Here is a 23,861-nt window from a genome sequence, read left to right on the forward strand (position 1 = left end):
CACTTTTCACTTTCATGCATTGGAGAAGGAAATGGCAACCCACTCCAGTGTTCTTGCCTGGAGAATCCCAGGGATGGGGGACCCTGGTGAGCTGCCGTCTATGGGGTCATACAGAGTTGGACATGACTGAAGTGACTTAGCAGCAGCAGCACCAGCAAACACTCATTATGATGGACTATTAAATAATCAGAGTATATATTGTATGTTTTATAATAGGTATATTTTATATTATTCAATATACCTGAAAAGAAATTTATCAACATTTTATTGTCAGTTGTGTGTGTGATAGTAAAGTGCTCTTTATTATCTTATTTAAATTTTTCCATATTATTTTTTACAGAAAGCATGTCTTTTTTATCAATAGAGGTAATTATTACAAAATTTTGTAAAACTTCTTCAAACATTGTTGTTTAAATGAAACTCACTGTCTTCCCAAAGTGCTTTTTAAATTGTAATTGTATAATGTGATAAAAATGGAAGGGGTTCCCATTATTGCTACTGGAATTGTCAGTTATGTGTTTGGCGGACTGTGTGTCAAGTCATAAAAATTTAGGGTTACGCTTGACTTGCATTCAAGTTTTGTCCTGGCGTGTACATTTTGTTGAAGGAAGAGTGTAATTCTATTATCATTAACCTACTTTGTATCCTTCAGAAATACAACATTACATGTCATTCAATATGGAAGCAGACTACATGTGGTAAAGGATGAATTAGATGTGCTTCAAGCACATCTGAGGGAATGCAAACAGCCAGAAGGTCAGTCTCTGATAAACTGTCAGGATTTTCTTTCCTTCTTCCTCCCTCCTTCTCCTTCCTTCCTTCTTTTCTTTGAAGTTGTTTCTCTAGTTGGATACTCCAACTAGAAGTTTTTAAGGATGCTTAAGAGGTGTATCTGAATATTACCTGCCCTTTGTGATGTTCTTAGAATTACAAATTCTTCCTACTGAGATAACTAATTAAACGAAACCACGCTCTGTGTAGAGAAATGGGGTCACTTGTCTCAATCCCTTGTAAAAGTGCTGTCTTAAAGTTTCCTTTTCTCTCAAGAGCCTCCCTGTCTCGTTCCAGCATTCTGTTCTTTGAGTCTTCATTCTTTTGATGCCCTTTGGTCTTCATGTTGCATCTTGGGCTGTACTATGAATAGCTATTTCTCTGAACCTTTTCCTTAGCTGCTGATGGCTCAGCTGTGCATAACTTAGGGTTGTGCAGGATATTAGAAGGTGGATAGCATCTTTAGAATGGTTCATGGACCTTGTCACAAGTAACAATAAGTGTGTAAGGAGGGAGTCTGGAGTTGGGTTCCACAGGAATCTTCACTGGGTGGCAGGTGTTAAGAGGCCTGTAGAGGTAGATGAGGACTTTTATTATTATCCTACAAGGCTTTATGTTGGGTGGTTGAGCTTCCATAGAAATGCTCACAATGCTCTTATTGCTTGAATCAAGGTTAAATAGACAAATACATAGTAATGTCCCTGGCCCCTTAGTTAAAGCTCTCTTAGGTCTTTTCTAACAACCTGCCACATAGAACAATATGATTTTCCTGGATTTATAATGGTCAGTGGCTATTGAATTCATGAAAGAATTTTGACTGGGATATTTTCTGCTAAATATTTACAATATGTGCTGAAAGAAGGATTTATGTATTCTGATCTTCAAATATACATACTATATATATATATACACAGATATACATGCATATGGTGAAAATTAAAACAATGGAGTCCCTAAACCGAACAACAGAAAAGCACCAACAAAAACCCAAAGATTTGACTTGTATACAAAGCAAGAAGAAAAGGTTTTAAAAAATTGTCAAACTTTGCAAGATATGGATACTAATTTGTCAATATAGAATATAAAAGAAGGAAGTCAAACTGATAATTATAATGTGGTCAAATTGAAGATTTTTAAATTAAAAGACAAAACAATTTAAAGAGGAAAGATAAAATAATTAATAGGCCTCATTGAGTTTGTGATACTAAAAGCAAACAGGACAAATACAAATCTATTAAACATAAATTTGCTTGCCACACCTATATACTAGGCACCATGTGAGGTATATGGGGAATGCAAAGTTGAATTATGCACATAGCCTGTCTTAAAGATGAACAGAAGGAAGACCATGTGAAGACCTGAGGAGAAGATAACCAACCATAAGCTGTTGAACCTTTGAACCTTCCGGACAGTTGTGTAGGATTATTGAGGTCATTTTATTCACCTGATATTACACTATATGTGACTGCTATGTCAAGGTGGGATTTTGCTGTAGAAGTTGAATCAAAGAATGAATTAATGAATCAAGATGCAGAGTATCAACATATTTGAAATAAACCATATTCTCTAGTTGAGATGTGGTCACAAGAGAGAACATAATGCTTAGGAGTTCTCTGGCAGATATTTTAAAGGAGAAAAAAATGAATAAAAAAAAATCTAAATAAAATAAGTGGAAGATGGAAAAGAGTAACAAGAGTAAAAAAGTAGACTAGAGACGGGAAAGGGAATTTTAGCTTATGAGTACTACCTCAAATAGCACTGGGTTTTGTGGTTTGATTATTCCAAGACTAAAAAAGTTGTAGTTTCAATAAGGTTTCCTGTTTTCTAGATTTCTCAGATATTTCAAAATATCCCACTATAAGTAACCACAGCGCATTAACCAGAGAATGCATTGTTCCACAGTTGCTGCAGTATTTGGCTTTTAATCACCTTTAAGTGTAGAGGACATTTAAAATTAAATAATCCATGAAGTCATCTAGAAAATAAGAAAACATGTGACTACCATGCATTTATTAGTGAGCCACAGATTCCTTGCTGTTTCAAGCCAGTATAACTACGTGAAAAGAAGCCTTTCGTAATAATTCAGCTGTAATAACATACCTCATTTAGAATGTATTAGGAATATACTTCTCGTACTGCTGATTTAAAAAGAAAGAATATATCAGGAAACTATCTCTTCATTTGGGTTTATTAGGAAATTGTGTATCAATTATGTTCGGTTGAAATTAAATTCCTCCTATTCATTATGATATACCTTCTATGAGGTATCAAAGAGGCACAGTGTAAAATGTATACTACAACGGTAGTTTGAGTCATATGGTGGAGTGCCTGTATCACAAGATTGGAAGAACCTTGAATTAATGATTCGTGCAGCTAGGAGACCTTGTGTTATAACGCATGGTATGATCTCTTGTCCCGCATTGTGTGTTAGGAATTGTTTGTGAAAGAATTCTTCCATTTTGTAGCTTCCTTTATCTTGGCTCTGCACAGAGCATCTACACAGTATGATTTTTCACTTTGTTTATCTTGTGCAGCTGTTTGCTATAGAAACATAAGGAGGGGTTTTGAAAACAATTGATTTTTAAAAGAGATTGGGGGTTAGGAATGCTTTGGAGATATTCGTTAGTCTTCCCATTTGAATTTAAAGCAGCTCTGAACAGCCAGTTCATTGTTAGGTGTTGTGATTATGAATGGGGCACCTCTGTGTGAAACTATCAAGTTCTTACAAGACCTTCCAAGCAGAAAATAACCTTTCATTTCCTGGCCTTTACCTCCCAGAAGGAGGGAACGAGGGTTGCAAATAAACCCAGCTTTATGCAAACCCAAGGATATAGGGTGTAATTGGTTCTTTGGATTGACCAGCTCTTGCTACAGGCAGAGTGATCTCTTGGCCAAATCATCTAGAGTTCATCAGCAAACGGCTCTTTTATAAATTTAAATGATCCAATCATATCATTTGACTTTAATTCTTACTGTATTAAATACAGCATGAAATACTATGAACAAGTGATAACAGTATTGATAGGCTGATTAGAAATACCATAGTTTAATAGATACCCTTGTCTCAGTCTTTTTTTCTTCCCCCTGAGTATACCTGCATCATTTACTTCTACTGAAGGAATTCCTTGGAAGCACTTTCTCATGGTGATCTTGTTTTTGAGTTTTGCTGCTTCTATTTGGTTGCAGTCTATATTCTAGCATCTATTAGTTTTCTGTGTTGAAACTGTAGGGAGAGCCTTGTATAAGTTCAGTAAATTCTAGATATTATTTGTAAATTTGATAGATTTAGATATAGGTACCAGATTTAATAAACATGGCTAGAATGGTCCAATTTGTAGTCATTTAAAGAGATGCTAGTTTTTTACTATTTTTGTGAGCTATAACTTATGTACAATAAAATGTACAGGTACTAATTATAGAGTTTAAATAGTTTGAAAAATGTATATCCGTAAGGCAACTAACTTATTATGACTTATAACTTTTCCATCATCCCAGTGAGTTCCTCCATCACCTTTTCCCATCACTCTATATATTCCTTTCCAGCCAGCCCATGCAACCATTATTCTGAATTCTATCACCAGATTTTTGCTTTACCTCTTTTAGAATTTTAGATAAATGGAATTGTCAAACTTTGTGTTTGACCTTTTTTTTTTTTTTTTTTTACATGATTTTGAGATTCATCTACATTACTGTTAACTACAAATTGGTACTTGCCGTTGGTACTTGCTGTCTACGTCTACAAGGATTAAATCATGTGCTGCTGCGGCTGCTGATTTTCAAGACCCCTGAAAGAAGTTTAGAGTTGAGAGCAGAAATGAGTCACTCTGTGCTTGGGGAATAAAACAGGCAGAACAAGTCTAAAGATAGTTAGATATTTTCAGGAGTTGATTTTATGAGCCCAGTTCTTATATCTCCTCCCATCTGTGCATGCTTAGTCGCTTCGTGTCCGACTCTTTAGCCCGCCAAGCTCCTCTGCCCATGGGATTCTCCAGGCAAGAATACTGGAGTGGGTTGCCATGCTCTCCTCCAGGGGGTCAGCTATTTGGACTATTTGGACTAATTCAGCTATTTGGACTAGGTGCTAATAAAGTCAAAATTGAGAACAGAATGTGTGCATAGCCCACAGAGTCAGAGACTGTACTCCTGACGTGCTCAGCTCCATTTCAAAATCATGGCAAATGTGGGTTACATGGTCCCCACCCTGCAGAGTGCTAGCACTTTAAGTTTGTTAATTGCTCAGTCATGTCCAACTCTCTGTGACCCCATGGATTTGTAGCCCACCAAGCTCCTCTGCCCATGGGATTCTCCAGGCAAGAATACTGGAGTGGGTTGCCATGCTCTCCTCTAGGGGATCTTCCTGATCCAGGCATTGAACTCATGTCACCTCTGTGTCTCCTGAATTGCAGGTGGATTCTTTACTCACTGAGCCACCTGGGAAGTCCCCTCATATCTAGAAAAGCAATAAAATTTTTCAGGATGATAACTCCTCCTCATGACTAGTAGAAACCTTCTGCAAAAACATATGTGCTTGATTGCATATATCCCCCCTTCACCAAAAGCTAGTTTATACCCATCTTCCCCACTGTCTCTTTGGAGCAGTTTCTCAGAGCTATCTGAGCTGCTCTCTCCAGGGCTATAGTCCTCATTCTGCCCCCAATAAAACTTAACTTGTAACGTTCATGTTGTGCATTTTTTTTTAAGTCAACATACTGTGATTTGTTTCTTTTCATTGCTAAGTTATATTCCGCAGCATGAATATATCAACTTGTTTATCCATTCACTTGCTGATAGACAGTTTGGATCAGGGCTATTGTAAATAGAGTTGCTATGAACATTCTTCTACAGTCTTTTGTAGAAATAAGTCTTCATTTCTTTTGGGTGAATACCTAGAAGTGATATTTCTGGCTTATAGAGTTGTATATATTTAACTTCACAAGTAACTAGTAAAAAGTTTTGCAAAATGGCTGTGTATCATTTCACATTCTACCTGCAACATACAAGAGTATTGGGTATTCCATATCATCACCAACAGTTGTTAGAGGAACTCTTTTTTTCTTTTAGCTACTGTAGCATGTGGGTGGGTAGCTTTAATTTGCATTTTCCTGAATGAGTATTTGGAGCATTTCTGATGCACTTTGGTCATTTTTATATTTTTTTACATGAAGTGTCTTTTTTTCTACTATTTTTATTGGTTATCCATCTTACCATTAAATTAGTTCTTTAAATATTCTGGATAGAGTCCTTCACAGACATATATATTGTGAATGCTTTTACACAGTTGGCCTCTTCATATTACTAGTGGTGGTTGCTTGATGAGCAGGTTTGAGTTCTGATGATAATTATCAGTTTTTTACTTTTATGGTCTATAGTTTCTGAATCTCGTGTAAAAATTTATATCTGCCTTATGTTTGTGAAGATACATTGCAATATATTTTGAGAAGTGCTGCAGTTTTTCCTTTTATGTTGGATCAGTGATTTATCTCAAGTTAATTTGTATGTATTAGTTTGAGGTAGGAATTAAGGTTCAATTTTTTCCCATCAGGTATCCTCTTGTTTCAGCATCATTTGTAGAGAAGACGTTCCTGTGTTTGCCCAATAGATTGCTTTGGTACATTTGTAAAAACAATACTACTTAAGGGTGAGCCTATTTCTGGACTTTTTCTGTTCCATTGTGTATTCTTATGTGTTTGTTCCTTAGGCATATTTCCTTATGTATTCTTCTCCTGATGTCACACTTACTTGATATTATAGCTTTATAGTAAGTATAAGTCCTCCAACTTTGTTCTATTTTTCAAGTGTTTTGGCTATTCTAGTCATTTTTATGTAAATTTAAAAAAATCATTTTGTCAATTTCTATAAAAACAAGATTTTTCAAAGAAGACTTTTTAGAGCAGTTTAAGATTCACAACAAAATTGAGGGAAGCCACAGAGATTTCTCAGATAACTCCTGCCCCTGTATGTGCACAGACTTCCTCCTTATCAACATCTCCTATCAAAGTGGTACAGTTATTGGAGGAGCTAAGATGGCGGAGGAATAGGATGGGGAGAACACTTTCTCCCCCACAAATTCATCAAAAGAATATTTAAACGCCGAGTAAATTCCACAAAACAACTTCTGAATGCTGGCAGAGGACATCAGGCACCCAGAAAAGCAACCCATTGTCTTCGAAAGGAGGTAGGAAAAAATATAAAAGACAAAAAGAGACAAAAGAGGGAGGGACAGAGCTCCATCCCGGGAAGGGAGCCTTAAAAAGAGAGAAGTTTCCAAACACCAGGAAACATTCTCACTGCCGAGTCTGTGCCGAGCCTTGGAAGCACAGAGGGCAACGTAACAGGGAGGAAAAATAAATAAACAATTAAAACCCACAGATTACGAGTCCTATGGTAACTCCCCCAGTGGAGAAGCAGCGCAGACACCTGCATCCGCCACTAGCAAGTGGGGGCTGGGCAGGGAGGCGTGGCAGGGGCTGCTTTGTTTAGAGTAAGGATCTGGCCTGAATATCCCAAGCGCTACCTGAGTGAAATAATTTGGGCTAGCAAACCAGACTGTGGGATATCTACCACGCAAAAAGCCAGCCCTAACCTAAGACACTGCCAGGCCTGTGCATGGAACAAAGGACTGAACAGAGATAGCTGGCTGCAGACCGTCCCCCTCCGGTGACAGGCAGCCAGAGCTGGAAGGGGGCAATCACAGCCCCAGAGAGACATTATCTACAAAACTTTAAGCAGGCTTCTTTGTTAACTAAAACTTCTTGGGGTTCTGGACAGTCAACATCCGCCTGAGAAGGTGTGCCGGTTGTACACCCAGATAACTGAGTGGCGGGGAGGCGATAAGTCGCAGCAATCATGCTCGCCAAACACCTCATCACCTGAGCTGCTCGGACCTGGGAAGGGCACAAAATGCAGGCCCAACCAAGTCTGTGCCTCTGAGGACTACCCGAGTGCCTGAACCTGAGCGGCTCGGACCTGGGAGGTGCAGGCAGCACAGGGCTGGCCTTGGATGGTTCCCGGCGGAGCAACCTAGAGCCTGAGCAGTGTGGGCAGGGAGGCTACATGCACCATGAGTCGGGGCCAGACCCAGTGTGGCTGAGGCACTGCAAGCACACGCCAGTGTTATTTGTTTGCAGTGTCCCTCCCTCCCCACAGCACGACTGAACAAGAAGTGTCTACCACCGCCCCCTTTGTATCAGGGCAGAAATCAGACACTGAAGAGACCAGCAAACAGAAGAAGATACAACAGAGGGAACCACCTTGGAAGCGACAGGCAATATATTAAAACCCCGTGGTTAGTACCGACTGCATAGGAAGGGGCCTATAGATCTTGATAAATATAAGCCAGAACAAGGAACTAGCCGAAAATGAACTGACCCCACAATACCCACAATAACACCAGAGAAAGTCCTAGATATATTTTTACTATTTTTACGATCATTCTCTTTTTTTTTTAAATTAAAAAAAAATTTTAAGTCCTCTATTACTCCTTTAATTTTCATTTTTGTAAACTACTATTACTTTGCAAAAAAAAAAAAACCCCCTTTTTTAAAAAAAAAAACTTCATATATATATATATTTTTATAATTTTTGTGACCTTGTTTTTTTCTCTCTTTTTTTTTTTTTTTTTTCTTTTCTTTAACATTGTATTTTTGAAATTCCAAACTCTGCTCTAGATTTTTAATTTTAGCTTTTTGGTATTTGTTATCAATTTTGCACCTTTTTTTTTTTTTTATAACTTTTGTGACTTTTTTTTTCTCTCTTTCTTTCTCTTCATCTTTTCTTTAACATTGTATTTCTGAAATTCCAAACTGTACTCTAGATTTTTAATTTATGCTTTTTGGTATTTGTAATCAATTTTGTACTTATATCTTCTTTATAATTTTTGTGACTTTGTTTGTTTTTGTTTGTTTGTTTATTCTCTTTCTTTTTCTTCTTCTTTTCTTTAACATTGTATTTTTGAAATTCCAAACTCTACTCTAGATTTTTAACTTTTGCTTTTTGGTATTTGTTATCAATTTTGTACCTATATTTACTTTATAATCTTTGTGACTTTGTTTTTTTCTCTCTCTCTCTCTTTCTTTTCCTTCTTCTTTTCTTTAACACTGTATTTTTGAAATTCCAAACTCTACTCAAGATTTTTAATTTTTGCTTTTAGGTATTTTGTTACCAATTTTGTACCTTTAAGAACCCAATCTTCAGTACCCATTTTTTACTAGGGAGCGAGATTACTGGCTTGACTGCTCTCTCCCCCTTTGGACTCTCCTTTTTCTCCACCAGGTCGCCTGTGTCTCCTCCCTAGCCCCTCTCTACTCTACCCAACTCTGTGAATTTCTGTGTGTTCCAGACGGTGGAGAACACTTAGGGAACTGATTACTGGCTGGATCTGTCTCTCTCCTTTTCATTCCCCCCTTTTATCCTCCTGGCCACCTCTGTCTCCTTCCTCTCTCTTCTCTTCTCTATATAACTCCGTGAACATCTCTGAGCGGTCCAGTTGTGGAGTGCACATAAGGAAGTGATTACTGGTTAGCCCGCTCTCTCCTCTATTGATTCTACCTCATCTCATTCGGGTCACCTCTAACTCCCTCCTCCCTCTTCTCTTCTCCATGCAATGCTGTGAACTTCTCTGGGTGACCCTCACGGTGGAGAAACTTTTCATCTTTAACCTAGATGTTTTATCAATGGTGCTGTATAGAAGGAGAAGTTTTGAGACTACTGTAAAAATAAGACTGATAACTGGAAGCAGGAGGCTTAAGTCCAAACCCTGACTCCAGGGAACTCCTGACTCCAGGGAACATTAATTGACAGGAGCTCATCAAATGCCTCCATAACCTATGCTGAAACCAAGCACCACACAAGGGCCAACAAGTTCCAGGGCAAGACATACCAAGCAAATTCTCCAGCAACACAGGAACACAGCCCTGAGCTCCAATATACAGGCTGCCCAAAGTCACCCCAAAACCATAGACATCTCATAACTCATTACTGGACAGTTCATTGCACTCCAGAGAGAAGAAATCCAGCTCCACCCACCAGAACACCGACACAAGCTTCCCTAACCAAGAAACCTTGACAAGCCACCTGTACAAACCCACACACAGAGAGGAAACGTAACAATAAAGAGAACTCCACAAACTGCCAGAATACAGAAAGGACACCCCAAACTCAGCAATTTAAACAAGACGAAGAGACAGAGGAATACACAGCAGGTAAAGGAACAGGATAAATGCCCACCAAACTAAACAAAAGAGGAAGAGATAGGGAATCTACCTGATAAAGAATTCCGAATAATGATAGTGAAATTGATCCAAAATCTTGAAATCAAAATGGAATCATAGATAAATAGCCTGGAGACAAGGATTGAGAAGATGCAAGAAAGGTTTAACAAGGACCTAGAAGAAATAAAAAAGAGTTAATATATAATGAATAATGCAATAAATGAGATCAAAAACACTCTAGAGGCAACAAATAGTAGAATAACAGAGGCAGAAGATAGGATTAGTGAATTAGAAGGTAGAATGATAGAAATAAATGAATCAGAGAGGAAAAAAGTAAAACGAATTAAAAGAAATGAGGACAATCTCAGAGACCTCCAGGACAATATTAAATGCTACAACATTCGAATCATACGGGTCCCAGAAGAAGAAGACAAAAAGAAAGACCATGAGAAAATACTTGAGGAGATAATAGTTGAAAACTTTCCTAAAATGGGGAAGGGAATAATCACTCAAGTCCAAGAAACCCAGAGAGTCCCAAACAGGATAAACCCAAGGCAAAAAACCCAAGACACATATTAATCAAATTAACAAAGATCAAACACAAAGAACAAATATTAAAAGCAGCAAGGGAAAAAACAACAAATAACACACAAGGGAATTCCCATAAGGATAACAGCTGATCTTTCAATAGAAACTCTTCAAGCCAGGAGGGAATGGCAAGACATACTTAAAGTGATGAAAGAAAATAACCTAGAACCCAGATTATTGTACCCAGCAAGGATCTCATTCAAATATTAAGGAGAAATCAAAAGCTTTACAGACAAGCAAAAGCTGAGAGAATTCAGCACCACCAAACCAGCTCTACAACAAATACTAAAGGATATTCTCTAGACAGGAAACACAAAAAGGGTGTATAAATTCAAACCCAAAACAATAAAGTAAATGGCAACGGGACATACTTATCAATAATTACCTTAAATGTAAATGGGTTGAATGCCCCAACCAAAAGACAAAGACAGGCTGAATGGATACAAAAACAAGACCCCTACATATGTTGTCTACAAGAGACCCACCTCAAAACAGGGGACACATACAGACTGAAAGTGAAGGGCTGGAAAAAGATTTTCCATGCAAATAGGGACTAAAAGAAAGTAGGAGTAGCAATACTCATATCAGATAAAATAGACTTTAAAACAAAGGTTGTGAAAAGAGACAAAGAAGGTCACTACATAATGATCAAAGGATCAATCCAAGAAGAAGATATGACAATTATAAATATATATGCACCCAACATAGGAGCACCGCAATATGTAAGACAAATGCTAACAAGTGTGAAAGGAGAAATTAACAATAACACAATAATAATGGGAGACTTTAATACCCCACTCACACCTATGGATAGATCAACTAAATAGAAAATTAACAAGGAAACACAAACTTTAAATGATACAATAGACCAGTTAGACCTAATTGATATCTATAGGGCATTTCATCCCAAAACAATGAATTTCAGCTTTTTCTCAAGTGCACACGGAACCTTCTCCAGGATAGATCACATCCTGGGCTGAAAATCTAGCCTTGGTAAATTCAAAAAAATTGAAATCATTCCAAGCATCTTTTCTGACCACAGTGCAGTAAGATTAGATCTCAATTACAGGAGAAAAGCTATTACAAATTCCAACATATGGAGGCTGAACAATACGCTGCTGAATAACCAACAAATCACAGAAAAAATAAAAAAAGAAATAAAAATTTGCATAGAAGTGAATGAAAATGAAAACACAACAACCCAAAACCTGTGGGACACTGTAAAAGCAGTCCTAAGGGGAAAGTTCATGGCAATATAGGCATACCTCAAGAAACAAGTCAAATAAATAATCTAACTCTACACCTAAAGCAACTAGAACAGGAAGAAATGAAGAACCCCAGGGTTAGTAGAAGGAAAGAAATCTTAAAAATTAAGGCAGAAATAAATGCAAAAGAAACAAAAGAGACCATAGCAAAAATCAACAAAGCCAAAAGCTGGTTCTTTGAAAGGATAAATAAAATTGACAAACCATTAGCCAGACTCATCAAGAAACAAAGGGAGAAAAATCAAATCAATAAAATTAGAAATGAAAATGGAGAGATCACAACAGACAACACAGAAATACAAAGGATCATAAGAGACTACTATCAACAATTATATGCCAATAAAATGGACAACGTGGAAGAAATGGACAAATTCTTAGAAAAGTACAACTTTCCAAAACTGGACCAGGAAGAAATAGAAAATCTTAACAGACTCATCACAAGCACGGAAATTGAAACTATAATCAGAAATCTTCCAGCAAACAAAAGCCCAGGTCCAGACGGCTTCACAGCTGAATTCTACCGAAAATTTAGAGAAGAGCTAACACCTATCCTACTCAAACTCTTCCAGAAAATTGCAGAGGAAGGTAAACTTCCAAACTCATTGTATGAGGCCACCATCACCCTAATACCAAAACCTGACAAAGATGCCACAAAAAAAGAAAACTACAGGCCAATATCCCTGATGAACATAGATGCAAAAATCCTTAACAAAATTCTAGCAATCAGAATCCAACAACACATTAAAAAGATCATACACCATGACCAAGTGGGCTTTATCCCAGGGATGTAAGGATTCTTCAATATCCACAAATCAATCAATGTAATACACCACATTAACAAATTGAAAAATAAAAGCCATATGATTATCTCAATAGATGCAGAGAAAGCCTTTGACAAAATTCAACATCCATTTATGATAAAAACTCTCCAGAAAGCAGGAATAGAAGGAACATACCTCAACTTAATAAAAGCTATATATGACAAACCCACAGCAAACATTATCCTTAATGATGAAAAACTGAAAGCATTTCCTCTAAAGTCAGGAACAAGACAAGGGTGCCCACTTTCACCATTACTATTCAACATAGTTTTGGAAGTTTTGGCCACAGCAATCAGAGCAGAAAAAGAAATAAAAGGAATCCAAATTGGAAAAGAAGAAGTAAAACTCTCACTATTTGCAGATGACATGATTCTCTACATAGAAAACCCTAAAGACTCCACCAGAAAATTACTAGAACTAATCAATGACTATAGTAAAGTTGCAGGATATAAAATCAACACACAGAAATCCCTTGCATTCCTATACACTAATAATGAGAAAATAGAAGGAGAAATTAAGGAAACAATTCCATTCACCATTGCAACGAAAAGAATAACATACTTAGGAATATATCTACCTAAAAAAACTAAAGACCTATATATAGAAAACTATAAAACACTGGTGAAAGAAATCAAAGAGGACACTAATAGATGGAGAAATATACCATGTTCATGGATTGGAAGAATCAATATAGTGAAAATGAGTATACTACCTAAAGCAATCTATAGATTCAATGCAATCCCTATCAAGCTACCAACGGTATTCTTCACAGAGCTAGAACAAATAATTTCACAATTTGTATGGAAATACAAAAAACCTCAAATAGCCAAAGCTATCTTGAGAAAGAAGAATGGAACTGGATGAACCAACCTGTCTGACTTCAGGCTCTACTACAAAGCCACAGTCATCAAGACAGTATGGTACTGGCACAAAGACAGAAATATAGATCAATGGAACAAAATAGAAAGCCCAGAGATAAATCCATGTACATATGGACACCTTATCTTTGACAAAGGAGGCAAGAACATACAATGGATTAAAGACAATCTCTTTAACAAGTGGTGCTGGGAAAATTGGTCAACTACTTGTAAAAGAATGAAACTAGAACACTTTCTAACACCATTCACAAAAATAAACTCAAAATGGATTAAAGATCTAAACATAAGACCAGAAACTATAAAACTCATAGAGGAGAACATAGGCAAAACACTCTCCGACATACATCACAGCAGGATCCTCTATGACCCACCTCCCAGAATATTGGAGTTAAAAGCAAAAATAAACAAATGGGACCTAGTTAAACTGAAAAGCTTCTGCACAACAAAGGAAACTATAAGCAAGGTGAAAAGACAGCCTTCAGAATGGGAGAAAATAATAGCAAATGAAGCAACTGACAAACAACTAATCTCAAAAATATACAAGCAACTCCTACAGCTCAATTCCAGAAAAATTAATGACCCAATCAAAAAATGGGCCAAAGAACTAAATAGACATTTCTCCAAAGAAGACATTCAGACGGCTAACAAACACATGAAAAGATGTTCAACATCACCCATTATCAGAAAAATGTAAATCAAAACCACTATGAGGTACCATTTCACGCCAGTCAGAATGGCTGTGATCCAAAAGTCTACAAGCAATAAATGCTGGAGAGGGTGTGGAGAAAAGGGGACCCTCTTACACTGTTGGTGGGAATGCAAACTAGTACAGCCACTATGGAGAACAGTGTGGAGATTCCTTAAAAAACTGGAAATAGGACTGCCTTATGATCCAGCAATCCCACTGCTGGGCATACACACTGAGGAAACCAGAATTGAAAGAGACATGTGTACCCCAATGTTCATTGCAGCACTGTTTATAATAGCCAGGACATGGAAGCAACCTAGATGTCCATCAGCAGATGAATGGATAAGAAAGCAGTGGTACATATACACAATGGAGTATTACTCAGCCATGAAAAAGAATACATTTGAATCAGTTCTAATGAGGTGGATGAAACTGGAGCCTATTATACAGAGTGAAGTAAGCCAGAAAGAAAAACACCAATTCAGTATACTAACGCATATATATGGAATTTAGAAAGATGGTAACAATAACCCTGTATACGAGACAGCAAAAGAGACACTGATGTATAGAACAGTCTTTTGGACTCTGTGGGAGAGGGAGAGGGTGGGATGATTTGGGAGAATGGCATTGAAATATGTATAAAATCATATATGAAATGAGTCGCCAGTCCAGGTTTGATGCACGATACTGGATGCTTGGGGCTGGTGCACTGGGATGACCCAGAGGGATTGTATAGGGAGGGAGGAGGGAGGAGAGTTCAGGATGGGGGACACATGTATACCTGTCCAATACAATATTGTAAAGTTAAATAAAATAAAATTTAGACTGTGAAAAAAATTAAAAAATGGCTAAAATGAAAAATAAAAAAACAAAGTGGTACAGTTATTACAACTGATGAATCTACATTGAAACATTATATTCACACAAAATCCAAATTTACATTAGAGTTCACTCTTGGTGTTATACATTCTATGATTTTGACAGTTTATGATAGGTGTCTGTCATTATGCTATCATACAGAGTATTTTCACTGCCCTAAATAACCTCTGTGTTCTATGTATTCCTTTCTCTCTCCTCTCCAGTTCCTGGCGACCATGATCTTTTACTGTCTCTATGGTTTCATCTTTTCCATAATGTCGTATATTTGGACTCATACAGTATGTAGTCTATTCAGACTGACTTCTTTTACTTAGAAATATGCATCTAAGATTCTGTTGTGTCTTTTCATGATCTGATAGCTCTTTTGTGTGTGTGTGTGTGTGTGTGTGCTGAAAAATATTCAGTTGTCTGACTGTATCAGTTTATTTATCCATTCAGCTACTGAAGGACATTTTGGTGGTCTCTAAGTTTTGGCTGTTATAATGAATGCTGCTATCAACATCTGTGTGCACATTTTTGTGCAGATATAAGTTTTCAGGTCTTTAAATACTAAGGAGAACAATTGCTGAATTATATTGTAAGAGTATGTTTAGTGTTGTAAGTGCTGGTCAAACTGTCTTCCAAAATAGTGGTACCATTTTGCATTCCTACCAGCAATGAATGAGAGTTCAATGTTCATTTTTTTTCTACTTTGTTTCTCTCTATGTGCTGTCTTCAAGTTCATCTATGTATTCTGTTCTATGGTTATTAATATCACTCAAGATTATTTTGTTTCAGATATTACATTTTTGTTATAATTGTTTTTTTACTTTCAAATCACTCCTGAGACTCTCTATAGTTTCATTCATTATATAATACCCTGTGTATTCTTTAACATATCATAAGTTATTTAAACTTTGTTCATTATTGGTAAAATTTCTTTTGACCAATTTTCCCTTGACTACAGGTCACATTATCTGGTGAAGTGATTCTTAATTTGGATAGTCATGGTAATGGATTATTTAGATGTTGTATTCTGCTATCTTCTCTTAAATTAAGGTGTTATATGCAGTTAAATTAATTGGCAAATAACCTCATGTATGGATGTGAGAGTTTGACTGTGAAGAAAGCTGAGCACCAAAGAATTGATGCTTTTGAACTGTGGTGTTGGAGAAGACTCTTGAGAGTCCCTTGGACTGCAAGGAGATCCAACCAGTCCATTCTAAAGGAGATCAGCCCTGGGTGTTCTTTGGAAGGAATGATGCTAAAGCTGAAACTCCAATACTTTGGCCACCTCATGCGAAGAGTTGACTAACTGGAAAAGACTCTGATGCTGGGAGGTGCTGGGAGCAGGAGCTCCACCCGTGGCAAAGGTTGTGAGGAAACCTCAGCTCAAAGAGCTGAAATAACAGCTGTCACAGAGGCTTTTGCTATGTTTCCAAATGAAAAATTTAAACTTTACTCTGATTCTCAGTATATTGTCAGGCTATTTCCACACATTGAAACTGCGGTTTTGCCTGAAAATAAAACTACCATATTTCATTTGTTAAGTAAATTACAGCAACAAATTTGGAAAAGAAATAAAATTTTTCGTTGGACACATTTGGGCTCATTCCGGATTGCCTGGCCCTTTAAATGCCTTTAATGATTTGGCTGACTTGTTAACCAGAAATACAGTGGCTACTGTGATTGAGGAGGCCAGAGCCTCTCACTCACTTCATCATCAATATGCTACTGCTTTAAGATATCAATTCCAAATTCCCAGAGAGACTGCTTGAGAGATTGTGCATTCTTGCTTACACTGCCCCCCTGTTTATAATAGTCTACCTATGGGAGTTAATCCTCGTGGTCTCAAACCTAACGTACTCTGGCAAATGGATGTAACTCATGTTTCTTCATTTGGAAAACTGTCCTTTGTTCATGTAACTGTAGATACCTTTTCTCATGTTATTATTGCAACTGCTCGTACAGGAGAATCAATTAAAGATGTAATACAACATCTCTGTACTTGTTTTTCATATTTGGACCTGCCAAAAGCTTTGAAAACTGACAATGCTCCTGCTTACACTTCTAAGCCTTTTCAGAAATTTTGTATAAAGTTTCAAATTAAACATAATACAGGCATCCATTATAATCCACAGGGACAAGCCATTGTAGAAAGAGCACATCAAACATTAAAAATCCAAATTCAAAAATTAAAAGAAGGGAAGTTTAAGTATAGTTCTCCCCATCAAATCTTGCAACATGCTCTTTTTGTAATAAATATTTTAAATACTGATTCAGCTGAAACTACTGCAATGCTTCACCATTGGTGCCTGGAGCAATTGAATGCAAAACCATTAGTCAAATAGAAGGACCTCCTCTCAGGACAATGGAAGGGTCCTGACCCATTATTAATTAGCGGTCGAGGATGCGCTTGTATTTTTCCACAGGATGCAGATTCTCCAATTTAGATCCGGGACAGGCTGATTCTCCATGCTGCAGTCCCCCAGACATCCGGTTCCCCCATTGGTTCGATCACAAAAGAGGAGGGGCACTCCTCTGCACAGAACAGCCGCGCATTGGGAGCCTCTGACCGGACCAGCCTGGCTGCCGGGGTCCGGCGCACAGTAGCCCTGTCAGCATCTGTCTGCGCTCGCTTGGCCACTGCTGAGCTCCAGGCTGGTTCAGCCAGGGAGCGGGGGCGGTGCCCACCGGCAGGGGAGGCAAGATAAACATCAAGATCCCGGCGAGACTGACGGGGCTGCTGCAGCTCGAACTCCAACCAGAAAATAATTCTACTTATTCTGTTTTAGCTTGTCTACCCTCGCCTTATGTTTTTCTTTTTACTATTGATTCTAAGAAACTCAATGTATGTATGAATTATTCAGGTGGACCTAATATAGTAACTTGTGAACGATGTATGCTCTCATCTTGTTTAAACCCTCAATATAATGTTTGCTCCTTTGTAGTGTTACAATGTCCACCTTATCTTATGATGTAACCACTTATTGATATGATAATTATTGGTCTTGCTGTATTACAACAACTACAAGATTTAATGCGACAATGGCGATTTGTGGGCCTACTTATTTTAGGAATATCAGCTTTAATAGCAGCAATTACTTCTGTTACTGCGGCAGCAATATCATTGACTCAACAAGTGCATACTGCCCAATATGTTGATACCATGTCTAAAAATGTTTCGCTAACTCTAGCAACACAGGAAGCTATAGATAGAAAGTTGGAGATGAGGGTAGATGCCTTGGAGGAGGCAATAATGCATATTGGGACTGAGTTACAGGCTTTAAAAGTGAAAATGGCTCTGTCATGCCACGCTGATTACCGGTGGATATGCGTGACATCTTTGAAGGATTCTTTGGCAGAACATTTAGAGGCTCGTGACTGAGCTGCATCTGGCTGTTTTAAGAAATAAAAAAGGGGGAGATGCCAGGAGCAGGAGCTCCGCCTGTGGCAAAGGTCATGAGGAAGGAGGCTCGACATACGTAAAGGTGGGATCGAGCCTCAGAAGTCCCCCTGGAAATTCTCGAGCATCTACCCCCAAAACCAGAGTCTGCCTACTTTCTGCTTTGTGCTCTCAGCTACACCTCTGACTTTACGGGGGGCTGTCCCCTACTACCTCTCTCTGAAAGAAGAGTTAACTTACAGCTCCAGTTAATAATTCCTGGGTGTGACAGTGTTTCAACCTACAAACTCCTTTGGAAGTCCTCTAGCCTGCCTGAATAGGTTTTTCCGGCCACATGTGATTGCTCAGAGCCTCCCAACTGTGAGAGGCATGAGATGTTCTAAACTGTCTAAATACAGATTCCTTTGAGCAGTTAAAAGATTCATTAGAAATTGTATTGGTGAAGGGTTTTTCACTTGTTGGGCCAACGTTTGCTGCTAAGTCTCCATATCCCTTACCTGCTGTGTCCCTGGCAGTGTATTGATTAATATAATTGGTGTAAGTAGTAGCTTTAATGATTGTAATCTTGGACCCTTGAGTTAATTCTTTTTCTTGTTATAGCCCACCACACCTTTGCCCTGTAGGAATGCAACTTTATCTAATGCTTTTGGAGGGTGGCGCCTGACTAATCACCTTTAGAGAAAAATAAGTTTTCTGAAGAAAGGGTCTTAAAATGTTAACAGGCCTCTGGGCCAGAAGATGATGCAAATCACCTAAACTTTTGCATATGATAAGTTTGCAGGAAGAAAGCCTGGCTTACTGCATGACTCTACTCCTTCCCCCATTATCCTCTATGCATAACTTAAGGTATAAAAACTACTTTGGAAAATAAAGTGCAGGCCTTGTTCACTGAAACTTGGTCTCCCCATGTCGTTCTTTCTCTCACCTTCTGGCTGAATTATTCAGCCTCTTTTCTCCACTGAATTTCCTCACTGAGCTATCCTTATTTCGGCCTCTTTTCTCCACTGAATTTCCTCACTGAGCTATCCTTATTTAACCACTCTTTATATCCTTAATTAGCGTTTAATTAAGCAATTGTTTCCTGTCCCTCGCCGACGCCGTCCCTGCTTCGAATTCCCTGGATCCACCGGAGCTGGACCCCGGCAGGGAGGGATTGGAGGCAGGAAGAGAAGGGGACGACAGAGGATGAGATGGCTGGATGGCATCACTGTCTCGATGGATGTGAGTTTGAGTGAACTCCAGGAGATGGTGATGGACAGGGAGGCCTGGCGTGCTGCGATTCATGGGGTCGCAAAACGTTGGACGTGACTGAGTGACTGAACTGAACTGAACCTTGGAGGCTTGGATTTTCTTTTTTAGAGTGGGTCTATTTTAAGTATTTTCTTAGTCTTACAATTAATCTCTTAGTTTTGGGAAGTGACTTTTTTTCTAAGACATGGTCCTTCTGGGGTTTCCATAGAAAGGCTGAGATGTTGATCAAGTCCCTCTCACGTAGAAGCGTGTGAAGCTAAACTTCGTCTCCCTTGTGCTGGGCAGCACCTGAAAATTCTGCTCATATCTTTCAGTCTTCCAGATACTGTTTTCCTCTCAAATTCTTTGGAGTTTTAACTGTGCATGCACAGTTTAGGAGTCAGCCAAGATTTGAGGAAAATTTATAGGCAGATTTTAAAATTTCCCCTTTCTGTGCATTGCTAATTTATACAATTTCCTACCTCTTTTACAGCTGCTCTTGAAGTACCATTCACCTTTTTTTGACTCCTTTATATTTAAAAACCTGAATGTCTCTGCTTTATTTCTAGACCTCATATAATATAGACTGAAGACTATCCCCTGATGATAAATCTAATATGTATGTATTTCCCTCCATTTTTTTCAAGGATCAAACTGTCTCCAATTTATACATTCTTTTGGCTACTCTCTATTACCTTCAAAAAAATTTTTAAGAACTTATCTAGAGGTCATAAGTGTTAACTGTAAATGGTTAGTCTTCTATAAGCTACCAAAACTGTAACTCCAAAGAAACATTTTGGAGTTCATGTCTTTAGATTATCCTTGGCAATTAAGCAAAATATTATATTTAAATTTATAATTAAATCCATAAGCATTTTATCATTATACCAAAACAGGACTTCCTCAGTTTAATCGTCCATAGTTGGGTTTCTTCCTAAGGTTGTGATAAATATGTTCATCTCTGTTTTGTTTATGGCTGAGCTTACTATTTTTCTTTAAAACATGGTTGTCCCCTAATGTTTTCATTTTAGTAAATAGTATCCAGTTGTTTAGCCCAGAAACCAAGGACTTATCCTTGTATCCTACTTTTTCTTCAATCTTATCATCCAAGAGGCAGTAACAACAGTGACTTAGAGACGGGCTCTGCCTGGCTTTAAACCCTGCTCTTTCTCTTCTTAGCTGTGTGATCTTATATTAAGTCTTTTAAAATGCTTAGGCTAGCTCCTGGCCCAAAGTAAGTGCTAAATAAATGTGTAATTTTATACCATCAATAAAAAATTAGTCAGTCATTTGAAATCATTCATTATATGAAAGTGAAAGTCACTCAGTCATGTCCAGCTCTTTGCAATCCCATGGACTGCAGTCCATGGTCTTCTCCAGGCCAGAATACTGGAGTGGGTATCCTTTTCTCTTCTCCAGGGGATCTTCCCAACTCAGGGATCAAACCCAGGTCTCCTGCATTGCAGGTGGATTCTTTACCAGGTGAGCCACCAGGGAAGCCCTGGTGATGATATATGTGTGTGTGTGTGTGTATATATATATATGAAATGATATTCCTTATATATCATCATTAAAATCTTTCCATTTCTCTGCCATTTCCTAGTCTAAGCCCCTACTCCCACTTGAACTATTATAATAGCCACCTAATTGTTCTCTTGATTCTACTCCCCACCCCAATTTATTCTCCATACTATAGCCAGATGGAGCTTTTCAGAACAAATTGACCAGGGGACCAAATACCCTCCAGTGGCTTCCATTTGTTTTTGGCATAAAGTCTCATATAAATCCTTACAATGACTATGTGGCTTTTTGTTATATAACCTCTGCTTTTCCCTTAAGCACACTCCAACCACACTGGCTTTTTTTAAGAAAAAATGTTAATCCTAGAACTCAACTACCTCCTATTTACTTTGAGATACTTGTAGTCAGTACTCATCATCTCTTTAAAGTCTCAGATTCATTGTTACTTCTCCAGGATAAACTGTCTTTTTCAACCCTCCCTTCTAACATGGGTACGTGTGCATGCTAAGTTGCTTCAGTCATGTCCAACTCTTTGAGACCCTATGGACTGTAGCTCATACACAAACTATCTTTTTCAACCCTCCCTTCTAACATATCCTGGCTCAGTTAATCTAAAAGCTGGTTTTTGAGATGCATGAAATTGACAAGGCAGACCATGAAAAAAAGAGAAAAGACCCAAATTACCAATACCAGAAATTAAAAACAGAGAATCACTACAGACCTTAAAGTCACTAAAGGATAAAAAGAAATTTATAAGGAGTATTGTGGCCATAAATTGGACAAATCAGATGCAACACACTCATTTCTTGACAGACACAAATTACCGAATCTCACTTAAAGAAATCGGTAACACGAATAGTTATATATATTGTATGTGTGTGTATATATATATATATATATATATATTTTTAAATGGAATTCATGAAAACCTTTTGACAAAGGACATTCCTGGCCCAGATGGCTTCACTGGTGAATCTGCCAAACATTTAAAAACATTTAAAAGAAGTAATACCACTCCTACACAAATCTTTCCACAAAATACAAGAGGTGGGAATACTTTCCAACTGATTCTATGAGGCTTGCATAGTTTCTGACAGCAGAAACTTTGCAATTTTTATTTTTATTCTTCTATATGTAATAGATTTTTTTTTTTTTCCTGACTGCCTTCAAGATCTCTGCATCCTTTTCTTTTCCAGCTGTTTGAATATGATGTGTTCAGGTGTGTGGTGTTTGGGGGGTGCTGGTGATGGTGCACACCATGTTTAGTGTTCTCTGAGCTTGGATCTGTGTTTTGATGTTTTTCATTATTTTTTGGAAAATTCTTGGTCACCATTTATTAAAATATTTCTCCTATCCTATCCTTTCTTACACTGTGATTCTAATTACGTATATATTAGACCTCTGAATATTGTTCTGCAGGTCTTAGGTTCTTTGCTCTGTGTTTTCTTTCTTTTGCTTTAATGTTTCAAATTGGGTAATTTCTATTGACCCATCTTTAAGTGCACTCAGGTTTTCCTGGGCTCAGCAGTGTTGAATCTACTTCTGAAGGGCTGGTTGAAAGCATTCTTTATATCTCACCATAATTTTTATTTGTAGCATTTCCATTTCCATTTATTATTATTATTTTTTTTTTAGTTTTCATCTCTCTGCTGAAATTCCCCATCTGTTCATGCATGTTGTCCACATTTTCTACTAGAGCCTTTAACATAATAATAGTTATTTAAAATTCCTTGTCTGATGGTTCCAACAAGTGAGTCATATCTGAGTCTTGTTCTGTTGTTTCTTTGTCCCTTAACAGTGATTTTAAAAAACATATCTTATAATTTTTAGTTGATTGAAATAAGACATTAGAGGTCAGAGAGTAGAGATTATGGTAAATAGTACTCATACCTGATAAATAGGCATGCATCCTCTTTTATTAGGTCTTGATTTTGGAGTGGGGTGGGTTGAGTCAGCCTGGTCAGGAAGGCTTGGCTCTTCCTTTTGCTATGATATCCTCATTGCATTATAGTCTTCAGTGTCCTCCAAGGCTATCTTGTAGGAGCTTAAGGGTTTTTTTTTTTTTTTTTCAATAGTGTTCTACACTGACTTCTGGCTTTTTCCTGTTTACCCACATTATGTAGTAGGTTTCTCTCTATGCTCTTGTCCCCTCCTCCAATGACAGACTGCTTTAACTTGATATTTGCTAGCCCTTTGTTGGGGACTGAGGCAGAAGGTAATTTCCTATTGTCCTTTTTCTATCCCAGATTAAGGCAGGTCCCATGTCCTAGGGTCTCAGGTATGATACTTTCCAAGTGATCACACCCCTCCATCATATGGTGTCCTCACTTTACCCTATACCTTTGGTGGGTCTTCTGGGGAGAGTTCCCTGCCACTCTCCCAGTTGTAGGGAATTCCTACTACTCCTGAGCCAGGATGTGTTCTTCCCTGGGGCTTGGGTTTTTGTTTTTTGCTTTTCTCCTATTCCCTTCTCTGAGCTGTAGTGGGCCTTTACCTGTGTCTTGGTGGTCCCAGGGATGTCTGCCTTTCCCCCAGGGTCTTAAACTTATATTTCATAAGAGAAGTAGGGAAAAAGGATGTGGATGGTATTTTTGCCTTTCTTGCAGTGAAGGCTACTCTTCTCTCT

This window comes from Bos mutus, chromosome 2 (genome assembly GCF_027580195.1).
Source record: "Bos mutus isolate GX-2022 chromosome 2, NWIPB_WYAK_1.1, whole genome shotgun sequence".
Lineage (NCBI taxonomy): Eukaryota > Metazoa > Chordata > Mammalia > Artiodactyla > Bovidae > Bos > Bos mutus.